Genomic DNA, 7,133 nt, shown 5'->3' with positions numbered 1-7,133 from the left:
TGCAAGGGTAATATTACAAAGATGGATATACTGTGAAGGGGGAGTTATTATAAGTCACACAGAGGCCCAATCATGAGACCTGAGAGAGGGATAAACCATCCCACTTTCCAGGTTGCCAACAGCAATGGTGGGAATTATTTGTAGATGTAAAAAGGCTAGGAACAGCAATACCTTCATAAAAAGGTGGTTGGTAATGGTAACACAGCCAGCAATTATCAACAATGTTAGAGGAGGTGGCATTGAACATAACGAAGGTTTGATTCCCTAAAGTGAGGTTAAGGTTTTTGGTCTGAATGGAGTGGGGAGGATTGACTATGGGAGCAAAGGAAGTTTTTGAGGTAAAGGTATGAGCAGTTTCTGTAAAAGATGGAGGGTCAGGTTCTTTGGGTGGCTGCAACTGGGGGACTAAAACAGGGTTGTGGCCAATAGGAACTGGCAATTTGGCATGAGCAAGTTCCTTAAGGAGCTTAATGGTAAAGGTGAGGCCAGTATCTGTGCCTGATTGATAAAGGCAGAGACCCCATGAGAATCCCCACACCCAATCTTTGTACTTACCATGGCCTGTAAATGTGATGGAGAGGGGGAGGCACCAACCCAAGGTGATATGGTCAGAATTTGTACAGAGAGAATTAGTATTTAAATGATTCTGGGGGCATGAGAATTTCTGGGAGACAGTAATATGATCCCAGGAAGAGGCAAGATTCCAATAGGCTGCTCCCAAGGTCTCACAACCCCAGCTGGCACAATAAAAATCAGCTTTGCCCAGCCTGGGCTATATGAGAGAAACAACAAAAAAACTGTGCACTTGATCCACAGTTTACTTCTGTCCATTCAAAGCCACATTAGCCCTACTCCCATGTCTTACCTCCCATTACATTCACCTCTCCCTCTCCAGGTCTGACCCATTCCACCTCCGTTGGGGTTTATTTGAGAATTTATGTTGCTGTCCCCACGTACCCTTTGAAATGGCTTAGCCAAAACACTAATCCTGACCTACCCAGCTCCTTCATTTTACAGAAGAAGAAACTGAGACTTAGTGGATGTCTTTTTCACTATTAATGCACTTGGAACTTTTAGTTATTTATTTCTTTGAGATAGTAACTGCCTATTTAAACCAGGCTGACCACAGAATAGAAGGCACTCTTCCAGCCTTAGCCTATGTGCCTGGAGGATCTGCCATAACTAGCACCCTAACTTATGTCATATATTCTAGGAAAACCCAAAACTCTCTTGGCAGAGGACAGGAGCCAGATGAACTGAGGCAGCAAAATTCTTGGAACTTGATTTCTCTGTATGTTGGGAGGACTCTGAGCAGTGGGCTTTTCATGGGTAGACCCCAGTCCCAAAATCTTGGGTCTGAAACAGGAAACCTGTTATATTCTTGCTTTCTATTGTCATCTTGAAGCTCCTGTGTTATAGACTGTACTATGGGAGTTGCTCCAGGTTGGTATTTACCAAAAATAAATGGTGGTCTCCAAAAAACAAACAAACAAACAAACAAACAAACAAACAAAAAACGTGCTTTGCCACCACACTTATGATGGAAAGTGTGGCCACGATGGTGCCCTGGACAAACATAAAATTCTGGACTAAGAAATCTTAGCATGCAAAATAACTATAACATTTGATGTAGTTTAAAGGACTATAAGAAAAGGTTCTGAATGTTTAACCATACATTGTTCATAAATGTTCAAAAATATATAAATTTGTGGTGTGTGTGTGTTTGAAAATATGTATATGTGTGTGTGTGTGTGTGTGTGTGTGTAAGAGCTAAATTGAATAATTTCAAATAAATGCCACATATGACGAATTTAATAATATATCTCTCATGTACTTAGATGTATTGTAAGTATAGATCACCTCAGAAATCTCTCTGTAATGCTTCATTCATCTTTGAGGCTTTCAGCCACTTCTCTTGACCACCCCTAATTACCCAGAACCCAGTACCCAGTGTCTTTGATGAGCTGTGCAATGCCTCTTGGATTGGTTTTCCTTTGTCAACGTTTTGACCTTTCTTGGAAAGTTATTATTGTATTGTGTCCTATAATTTCAACAGAAAATGGCTCATCAGTTCCCTGAATAAATATTCATCCCATTTTTCAGGAAAAAAAAAAATCTGTAAATCGAAGTAAGGTTCGCCTGAAGTAATTATCGCAGCCAGTTTGGACTGACCAATAACCTGAAATCCAAAAATTATGAGGATAATAACTCTGGGTGTTGGTCATATTATCTTCTGGGACTTTATATAAATCTAGCTGGTATTCAAGACCCCAAGGGGCTGCCACTCCCTGTGCTAGTTTACAAAGATCGAGGGTAAGGCTGGCTGGCCAACAAATACTGGTGAAAATCTTAGAAGTGATCCAGACAACACCATTTCTCTCTGAGAGGACCACCCAAGTAGATGTGTCTATTGTCCAAGGGATGTGCCTATTGTTAGGAGATTTGGGTGGAGGCAGTTGAAAGTTGGTGGTTATTCTGGTCAGCCACAGGATCATGGGTATCCTAGCTTAGAGAAACATCTGGAAAAGAAATGAGATTTGTTTCAGGTAAACAGGTTGTTTTCTTTTCTTTTCTTTTCTTTTCTTTTTTTTTTTTTTGAGACAGGGTTTCTCTGTGTAGCCCTGGCTGTTTTAGATCTGTAGACCAAGCTGGCCTCTAACTTAGAAATTCGCCTGCCTCTGCCTACCAAGTGCTGGGATTAAAGGCATGTACCACCATACCTGGAGAGGTTAACAGTTTTTACTAGCTTCTCTGGTAACCATCTTGGGCCAGCATTCTCTTTGTCATAGATACAAGCAGACCTTAGTCCTCAAATAAGGACGGGATCTGGTCCTTTCCATTGTTCAGTGAGGGTATTTCTCCATTGCACTAATGTGTGAGAATCTTTTGACTTAGGATGCTACAGGTCAGCTGCTGACCTGCCTTCATTTTCTAGGAATAAGAAGTTAAGAACAGAGAAAGTATGATTGAGCCTCTTTCGAGATGTCAAGGAGATGTAAACATCCGTAACTTCAGTGTGATGGGCTCGTCTATGATGCCCTGGCCCTGAGGATTATAGGGAACACCAGTGACATGATTGCTGTCAAAGTGGGAACAAAACTATTGCAACTTGGTTCCTGTATAACCGGGGCCATTGTCAGTTTTGATGATCTGTGGTTTTCCCATGCCAGGCATGCACTGTAGAGTGTGTGTTATCACATCACGAGATGCCTTTCCAGAAATGGGAGATGCGTGTATAAATCCACTATAGGTATCCACTGTGATATGCACATATTTTAACCTTCCAAAGGAGGGAAAGTGGGTAACATCCATCTGACATTATTCATTAGGGATGAGTCCCCTGGGGTTGACTCCCAGGTGAGGAACCAATAGCAGGGTGGCATATCTACCACAGGACTCAACAATTTCTCTTTCTTGATTTCTAGAAATCTTGAACATTTGGCACTAAGTAGAAGCATTTAAGGGATGCAGAGGATAAGCCCATTTAGCCAAATCTGTGGAATCAAGTAAGGTGGAGAATGCTGCGCAAGTAGCCCCATCGGCTAGGGCATTTCCATGCGACAGAGGCCCACCCAGGCCCACCCAGGCTAGAATGGGCTCTCAAATGTCCTACAAAAATGGCACTGTCCTTTCAATAATTAGGAATTGAATCTCCACAAATAATTTGGAAGAAGTAGAAGCAGGCTTAATATATGGAACTGTTTCTAAGATAGGAATAGAATGGGCCACATAGGCACTGTCAGTATACAAATTAAATGTGGTCATCTGTAACATTTTGAAAACTGGAAGGACTGCAAACAACTATACCAGCTGGGCAGAGGAATATGGGGACTGCACTGAAGTAAACTGATCTTATACAACATAAGCAGCTTTGCCTGTTGAGGAACCACCTGTAAACCCCAAGGTGCCTTCAAGGAGTGGAGTCTTGGAAATGACTTTGGGGAAAGTCAAGGAATGTATCTTTACAAATTGTATAAGGGGGTCATTTGGATAATGATTATCTATGGTGTCCAAAAAGGAGGCGCAGGCATTCAACTTGATCTGAGGTATAAGGAATAATGATAATATCAGGATTCTTGCCAAAATATTGTTTGAGCCCCACCTTGGTTTGGCAGTAGCCCAGGACTCCCACCAAAAAGGGATGTACTTTGTTATGGATATATCTCCCCTCAAGTCCAAGTAAGGTTTTGACAACCTACTATTCCTGTCCTATTTTAGCTACTCATGGTTGGTTCTATCCCAATTTCAGAACGACCCCATCATGCTGGATTAATAAACCGTAATACAGAAGAAAAACAAGAAAGCCAGGCGAATACATCTGCCAAGATACATCTACACAAAACAAAGAAGATGCATACATTAAAAGATAGCGGGAGCCGGGCGTGGTGGCGCACGCCTTTAATCTCAGCACTTGGGAGGAAGAGGCAGAGGCAGGCAGATTTCTGAGTTTGAGGCCAGCCTTGTCTACAGAGTGAGTTCCAGGACAGCCAGGGCTACAGAGAAACCCTGTCTCAACCCCCCCCCCCAAAAAAAGTGGGAGCCAGGCCATGTTTACAACTGAGAATAGGAACAACCCTTAATTAAGATCAGCTAAACACAGGAGCCAGGTGAATGCTCTGATGCAATGCTAGTCTATTGTTAAGCCCACCACCAGGGGTCCTTTAGTAAATACCTGATTATGCTATTCCTCTGGGCCTAGTGAAATACCTGCACCAGGGGAATTCTGATCTATTAACCCTTTCATGAATAATGCTACAACCCCCCTATTTCCTAGGCCATGTGTATTCCTGCGTTTGGGTGTGACTCGGCTATCATCCTAAGTAATTACTATGTAGACTAGCCCTGAGCTTTTCTCGCTCTATTTAAGTAAATTGTAATGCCTAATTAGTTTCACTTTCTCTACTAGAAGTGAATTTGAATGTTATGGAATAGGTAACATTCTTGCTGAATTCCAAGGTCAGAGTTAGCATCAAGGACTATCTAGGACATTGGTGAAGACCGAGGAGTAAAATTCAACCTGATTTAAGTATTTGTAAAATCATTACTTGGAAGCACCTATAATACAAGAAAGCACACAGATCCAAACACCAGACTAATGCAGGGACAGGGTTTGAGTATTCATGCTATGGGCATGCCAAGGTTCCAGGGGGCTAAGTTTGCATGAAACTCATTGCCTCGTAACTGCTTCCAGCCTTTTAGGCCTACCAAAGTGACTTCACTGGAGTGGATGTAGCAAATATGCATCTGATATGTGCCTCCCTGGTGCTCATGGTAGTCAGAAAACGTCCTCATAATGTCTCAAGTTGGAATAATGGATAGTTATCAACCCACGTATAAGTACTGTCAATTGAGATCAATGATTTGCAAACCAGCAAGACCTCTTCTCTGCTGAGCCATTAGTCCTGCTCTGTGTTTCTTCTTTAGAAACAACATTTACATTGGTAACATTTTCATCTGTTTATTTGTAACTGATTAAACACATATTTCATTTTGTCAGGAAAGTCACAGTTCAAAACTAGTCACTTCAAAGTTCTGGAACTGAATACCTGAAGTGGATTGTCCTAGTGCTGTTTATATTTTGATGCCTATTCTGTTTCCTCAAGAGGGGCTATCCCAGAGGAGGAGTGTATCAAGTACTCAGATAATTTCAAGTGAACCTTCTCTTCATTTCAACTGGTCAAATAAAGGCTAGAACCTGTGATTAGGCAGTGGAAGGAACAGGTGGGGCTGGAAATTTAAAAAGGAAGAGAGAGGAAGGAGGAGAGGAAGATGGAGGAAGAGGAGGTAGAGGAAGATGGAGCAAAACCACTTGGCCTGGAGAAACTGGAAGTAGCAAGGGGATTCATAGCTTGAAAACAGAATAGTGCTGTGATATATCTGCCTGATCTAGGATTGCAGCTGATAAAAATTATAATTAAATTGTACTGAAGGAACATGAAATTTAAAATGAAATTTAAGGCCTGGTACTCACTAACTTATGTCAAATAAGTCCAGAGAAAAAAGTTGTGAGCTTGGAAGCCTGAGGCAGACAACACAGAGGCCTGGGCACATCCAGGCAGGCCATTGTTGGAACATTCCTGGGACTGATGGTTTGGAGCCATGTGTTAACCAAATGTTCCACTGATCCGCCCCTCAGGACTTCTAACACTCCTGCTTTTGCACATACCATTCTGCAAATGTGTGGTCATTCTGCTGATGTTTAAATGAGCCAATCATGGGTAACCGTGCCAATTCTTGTTAGCCCCTCCCCCTCCCCCTATAAAAACCCCTAGCTTTCAACCCACATGGTCAATGCCTCTACCTCCTGCATGAGGTATGCATTGGCCCGGAGCTCCGCCAATAAACTACCTCGTGTTTTTACATCAAGATGGTTTATTCATGGTTTTTGGCTGCCACCTTCTCGAGACTGGTGTTGGGAGGGCTCCTCATGAAAGTCTTTCATTTGGAGGTCCCACCAAGATTTTCGTGACACCCAGGAACCCCAAAGACCTCTTGGAGGTATGTTTGTGAGAGTCTTATATGTTGTCTGAGGTCTAAGTCTTACACGTTGTATGGTTGAGTGCTGCGCTGCTGAGCTTGTGTGTGTGTGTTGGTGTCTTGGGTTACCAGATCTGGTGTTTGGTGTTCTAGCAGCTGCCATTTGGCGCCATGAGGACCTAGCGGTTTTCAGAGGAGGACGCTCTTAAGACCTGCAAGGCTGCAGCCCTGGGAGACGTTCTGAGAGTGAAAAGAAGTGAACGTCGAATATCACCCGGTCAGGAAAAAGAGTGGACATGGAAACCCACTCATCTGTTGTTTTTGTTTTGTTCTTGTCTTTTCTGATCTTTGTCTTGGGACAGACTGTATTTCTAAATGGTTTTAAAAGTGTATGTTCGCCCACTGAGTAGGTGGGTGGAACAGGCAGACATCCCCATTCCCCTGTGGCAGCCACCTCCTCTGAGGCAAGACCTGGAGGGCAGCTGCAAGGAAGAGCTGGCAGGTGGCCAGCGAGTGAGCACCTGGTGGAAGGAGAGCAGAGCCTCTCAGCCCTGCTTGGAGCTCACCAGGGCCGAAAGTGGATGCGGGCAGCCGGCTAAGGGCTGCTGGTTCGGCATAGCCTCCAAGCCAGGAGGAAGGTTGCTCCAAGCAGGCGG

The sequence above is a fragment of the Mus pahari genome, chromosome 18 (assembly GCF_900095145.1).
Source record: "Mus pahari chromosome 18, PAHARI_EIJ_v1.1, whole genome shotgun sequence".
In the NCBI taxonomy this organism is placed as follows: Eukaryota; Metazoa; Chordata; class Mammalia; order Rodentia; family Muridae; genus Mus; species Mus pahari.
Note: the sequence above shows the minus strand (reverse complement) of the source record.